Source organism: Triticum dicoccoides, chromosome 7A, assembly GCF_002162155.2.
Source record: "Triticum dicoccoides isolate Atlit2015 ecotype Zavitan chromosome 7A, WEW_v2.0, whole genome shotgun sequence".
Taxonomy (NCBI): Eukaryota; Viridiplantae; Streptophyta; class Magnoliopsida; order Poales; family Poaceae; genus Triticum; species Triticum dicoccoides.
In genome coordinates this window covers 236,051,852-236,058,517 of record NC_041392.1, presented here as the reverse complement: position 1 = coordinate 236,058,517, position 6,666 = coordinate 236,051,852, and positions in this window count along the sequence as shown.

Here is a 6,666-nt window from a genome sequence, read left to right as displayed (position 1 = left end):
GGAACCCCCCAGGGAGTCAATGGGCCTTATTGGGCCCTAGTGGGAGAGAGGAGGAGGCGGCCTAGGTGGGGGCACACCCCCAAGCCCAATCCGAATTGGGTGGGGGGGCTTTCCTTTCTCATTCTCCATGTTCCTTCTTTTTCTAGGGGGACTAGGAAAGTGGGGAGTCCTACTCCTACCAGGAGGGGGACTCCTCCCCCCTTGGCACGCCTAGAGGGCCGGCTGACCTCCCCCTCCCTCCTTTATATACGTGGGGAGGGGGGCACCCTAGAACACATCAAAGTTGATTGCTTAGCCATGTGCGGTGCCCCCCTCCACAGAATTCCACCTCGGTCATATCATTGTACTGCTTAGGCGAAGCCTTGCGTCGGTAACTTCATCATCACCATCATCACGCCGTCGTGCTGACAAAACTCTCCCTCGACCTCAGCTGTATCTAGAGTTCATGGGACGTTACCGAGCTGAAAGTGTGCATATCGCGGAGGTGCCATACCTTCGGTGCTAGGATCGGCCGGATCGTGAAGACATACAACTACATCAACTGCGTTGTCATAATGCTTCCGCTTACGGTCTACGAGGGTACATAGACAACTCTATGCCCTCTCGTTGCTATGCATCACGTAGATGGATCTTGCGTGTGCGTAGGAATTTTTTTGAAATTACTGCGTTCCCCAACAATGGCATCCGAGCCAGGTCTATGCATAGATGTTATATGCACGAGTAGAACACAAAGGAGTTGTGGGTGTGGGTATATACATATTGCTTGACGTCACTAGTCGATTCTTGATTCAGCGGTATTGTTGGATGAAGTGGCTCAGACCAACATTACGCGTACGCTTACGCGAGACTGGTTCTACCGACGTGCTTCGCACACAGGTGGCTAGTGGGTGTCAGTTTCTCCAACTTTAGTTGAATCGGATTCAATGAACAGGGTTCTTTCTGAAGATAAAAAAGCAATCACTATACCGCGTTGTGGTTTTTGATGCGTAGGTAAGAACGATTCTTGCTCAGCCCGTAGCAGCCACGTAAAACTTGCAACAACAAAGTAGAGGACGTCTAACTTGTTTTTTGCAGGGCATGTTGTGATGTGATATGGTCAAGACGTGATGCTGAATTTTATTGTATGAGATGATCATGTTTTGTAACGGAGTTATCGGCAACTGGCATGAGCCATATGGTTGTCTCTTTATTGTATGAAATGCACTCTCCATGTAATTGCTTTACTTTATCACTAAGCGGTAGCGATAGTTGTAGAAGCAATAGTTGGCGAAATGACAATGATGCTTCGATGGAGATCAAGGTGTCAAGCGGTGACGATGGTGATCATGACGGTGCTTTGGAGATGGAGATCAAAGGCACAAGATGATGATGGCCATATCATATCACTTATATTGATTGCATGTGATGTTTATCCTTTATGCATCTTATTTTGCTTAGTTCGATGGTAGCATTATAAGATGATCTCTCACTAAATTTCAAGGTATAAGTGTTCTCCCTGAGTATGCACTGTTGCTACAGTTCGTCGTGCCGAGACACCACGTGATGATCGGGTGTGATAAGCTCTACGTTCACATACAACGGGTGCAAGCCAGTTTTGCACACGCAAAGTACTCAGGTTAAACTTGACGAGCCTAGCATATGCAGATATGGCCTCGGAACACTGAGACCGAAAGGTCGAGCGTGAATCATATAGTAGATATGATCAACATAGTGATGTTCACCATTGAAAACTACTCCATCTCACGTGATGATCGGACATGGTTTAGTTGATATGGATCACGTGATCACTTAGATGATTAGAGGGATGTCTATCTAAGTGGGAGTTCTTAAGTAATATGATTAACTGAACTTTAATTTATCATGAACTTAGTACCTGGTAGTATTTTGATTGTCTATGTTGTTGTAGATAGATGACCCGTGCTGTTATTCCGTTGAATTTTAATGCGTTCCTAGAGATAGCTAAGTTGAAAGATGATGGTAGCAATTACACGGACTGGGTTCGTAACTTGAGGATTATCCTCATTGCTGCACAGAAGAATTACGTCCTGGAAGCACCGCTAGGTGACAAACCCGCTGCAGGAGCAACACCAGATGTTATGAACGTCTGGCAGAGCAAAGTTGATGACTACTCGATAGTTCAGTGTGCCATGCTTTACGGCTTAGAACCGGGACTTCAATGACGTTTTGAACGTCATGGAGCATATGAGATGTTCCACGAGTTGAAGTTAATATTTCAAGAAAATGCTCGGATTGAGAGATATGAAGTCTCCAATAAGTTTTGCAGCTGCAAAATGGAGGAGAATAGTTCTGTTAGTGAATGATAACCCACAAGTATAGGGGATCGCAACAGTTTTCGAGGGTAGAGTATTCAACCCAAATTTATTGATTCGACACAAGGGGAGCCAAAGAATATTCTCAAGTATTAGCAGCTGAGTTGTCAATTCAACCACACCTGGAAACTAAATATCTGCAACAAAGTGTTTAGTAGCAAAGTAATATGATAGTAGTGGTAACGGCGGTAAAAGGTAACGGTAGCAAAAGTAATGTTTTTGGTATTTTGTAATGATGATAACAATAGCAACAGAAAAGTAAACAAGCGAAGAACAATGTATGGAAAGCTCGTAGGCAATGGATCGGTGATGGAGAATTATGCCGGATGCAGTTCATCATGTAACAGTCATAACCTAGGGTGACACAGAACTAGCTCCAGTTCATCAATGTAATGTAGGCATGTATTCCGAATATAGTCATACGTGCTTATGGAAAAGAACTTGCATGACATCTTTTGTCCTACCCTCCCATGGCAGCGGGGTCCTATTGAAAACTAAGGGATATTAATGCCTCCTTTTAATAGAGTACCGGAACAAAGCATTAACATATAGTGAATACATGAACTCCTCAAACTACGGTCATTACCGGTAAGTATCCCAATTATTGTCACTTCGGGGTTAACGGATCATAACACATAATAGGTGACTATAGACTTGCAAGATAGGATCAAGAACTCTCATATATTGATGAAAACATAATAGGTTCAGATCTGAAATCATGCCACTCGGGTCCTAGTGACAAGCATTAAGCATACCAAAGTCATAGCAACATCAATCTCAGAACATAGTGGATACTAGGGATTAAACCCTAACAAAACTAACTCGATTACATGATAAATCTCATCCAACCCATCACCGTCCAGCAAGCCTACGATGGAATTACTCACGCATGGCGGTGAGCATCATGAAATTGGTGATGAAGGAAGGTTGATGACGACGATGGCGATGGATTCCCCTCTACGGAGCCCCGAACAGACTCCAGATCAGCCCTCCCGAGAGAGTTTAGGGCTTGGCGGCGGCTCTGTATCGTAAAATGCGATGAATCCTTCTCCTCTGTTTTTTCTCCTCGAAAGTGAATATATGGAGTCCAGGTTGAGGTCGGTGGAGCGTCAGGGGGCCCACGAGGGAGGGGGGCGCGCCTAGGGGGGCAGGCATGCCCCCCGCCCTCGTGGACAGGTGGGACACCCCCTGACGTGGATCTTCCTTCCAATATTCATTATATATTCGAAAATAACTCTCCGTTGATTTTCAGGTCATTCCGAGAACTTTTATTTCTGCACAAAAATAACACCATGGCAATTCTGCTGAAAACAACGTCAGTCTGGGTTAGTTCCAATCAAATCATGCAAGTTAGAGTCCAAAACAAGGGAAAAAGTGTTTGGAAAAGTAGATACGACGGAGACGTATCAACTCCCCCAAGCTTAAACATTTGCTTGTCCTCAAGCAATTCAGTTGATAAATTGAAAGTGATAAAGAAAAACTTTTACAAACTCTGTTTGCTCTTGTTGTTGTAAATATGTAAAGCCAACATTCAAGTTTTCAGCAAAGATTATGAACTAACCATATTCACAATAACATTTGGGTCTCATGTTTACTCATATCAATGGCATAATCAACTAGCGAGCAATAATAATAAATCTCGGATGACAACACTTTCTCAAAACAATCATGATATGATATAACAAGATGGTATCTCGCTAGCCCTTTCTGAGACCGCAAAACATAAATGCAGAGCACCTTTAAAGATCAAGGACTGACTAGACATTGTAATTCATGGTAAAAGAGATCCAGTCAAGTCACACTCAATGTAAACTAATAGTAATGAATGCAAATGACAGTGGTGCTCTCCAACTGGTTCTTTTTAATAAGAGGATGATGACTCAACATAAAAGTAAATAGATAGGACCTTTGTAGAGGGAAGCAGGGATTTGTAGAGGTGCCAGAGCTCGGTTCTGAAATAGATATGAATAATATTTTGAGCGGTATACTTTCATTGTCAACATAACAACCAAGAGATGGTGATATCTTCCATGCTACACACATTATAGGCGGTTCCCAAACAGAATGGTAAAGTTTATACTCCCCCTCCACCAACAAGCATCAATCCATGGCTTGCTCGAAACAACGAGTGCCTCCAACTAACAAGAGTCCCAGGGGGAGTTTTGTTTGCAATTATTTTGATTTGATTTTGCATAAAGCATGGGACTGGGCATCCCGGCGACCAGCCATTTTCTCGTGAGTGAGGAGCGGAGTCCACTCCTCTTGAGAATAACCCGCCTAACATGGAAGATACGAACAACCCAGTTGATATATGAGCTATTCGAGCATAAAAAACAAGATATTTATTTGAAGGTTTAGTGTTTGGCACATACAAATTTACTTGGAACGGTAGGTAGATACCGTAAATAGGTAGATATGGTGGACTCATATGGAATAACTTTGGGGTTTATGGGATTGGATGCGCAAGCAGTATTCCCGCTTAGTACAGGTGAAGGCTAGCAAAAGACTGGGAAGCGACCAGCTAGAGAGCGACAACAGTCATGAACATGCATTAAAATTAATCAACACCGAATGCAAGCATGAGTAGGATATAATGCACCGTGAACATAAATATCGTAGAGGCTATGTTGATTTTGTTTCAACTACATGCATGAACATGTGCCAAGTCAAGCCACTCGAATTGTTCAAAAGAGGATACCACCCTATCATACCACATCACAACCATTTTAATAGCATGTTGGCACGCAAGGTAAACCATTATAAGCTCCTAGCTAATTAAGCATGGCATAAGCAACTATAATCTCTAATTGTCATTGCAAACATGTTTATTCATAATAGGCTGAATCAGGAACGATGAAATAATCATATTTACAAAAACAAGAGAGGTCGAGTTCATACCAGCTTTTCTCATCTCAATAAGTTCATCATATAGACATCATTATTGCCTTTCACTTGCACGACCGAATAGTGTGGATAATAATAATAGTGCACGTGCATTGGACTAAACTGGAATCTGCAAGCATTCAATTCAAGAGAGAAGACAAGGTAAAATGGGCTCTTTGTTAGATCAACAATAATGCATATGAGAGCCACTTTAACATTTTAATTATGGTCTTCTCCCATCGACCCCCAAAGAACAGGAAAGAAAATAAAACTATTAACATGGGAAAGCTCCCATCAAGCAAAAGAAGAACGAGAAATATTTTGGGTTTTCCTTTTTTAATTACTACTACTACAGGCATGGAAAGTAAACTAGCTAAAAGCTAAAACTATTTTTTTTGTTTTTTATCAAGGTTTATTAAACACACAAGAAGAAAGCATAAAAAGGAAAATAAACTAGCATGGATGATACAATGAAAAAGTATGAGCACCGGCAACTAGCAATGAGTGTGTGAACATGAATGTAATATCGGTGAGAAATACGTACTCCCCCAAGCTTAGGCTTTTGGCCTAAGTTGGTCTATGGCCACGGCTGGCCTGGCGGATATCCAAAGTTTTAGCTGGGGCCGTACTAAGATGCAGCAGCTATTGCCTCATGAGCTGCCACTCGGAGGCGAGCCATCTCCGTCCTCCTCTTATACTCGTCCGCCTCCTCCCTGGTTATAACATATCTCCTTTTTGCCTGAGAGTCAAAGAAAGCAGGAGTAAGGAGAGCGACGTGATAGGTGCGTCGTCTGTCAAAGATTAGTCGGTACTGGAGGAACTGATCGTTCCTCTCAACAAACTGATGACGAACCATAGTCTCATAATCCAGATAAACATGAGACAACTCAATATCATACCCACGTATGGGTACACCAAGAAAATTAGCTAGACGGGTTGCATAAATTCCACCGAGAAATCTCCACTAAATCTATTATTATGCAACCTTCGGGCAACAATGGCTCCCAAATTATAATGTTTATCTTCTAATACAGCACTCCTGAGAACACCGAGGTCAGGGACAGACATGTGACATGCTTCATCCTTACCATTTATGCACCTACCTATGAAAAGAGCAAAATAATGTATAGCAGGAAAATGAATGCTCCCTATGGTAGCTTGCGTTATGTCTCTAGATTCCCCCACAGTTATACTAGCAAGAAAATCTCTAAACTTAGATTTGCGAGGCTCACTAGTGCTGCCCCATTGTGGAAGTTTGCAAGCAGTATTGAAATCTTATAAGTCCATAGTATAAGAATTTTCATAAAGATCAAATAGGACAGTTTGAGAATTATGTGATGATGAAAATTCAAACCTCCTCACAAAGGAATCAGTGAGATAGTGGTACTGGAGGCATTTGTCTGCCTCGAAGCTCTCAAGATCAGCATTACGCACATATGCATTGAATTCTTCC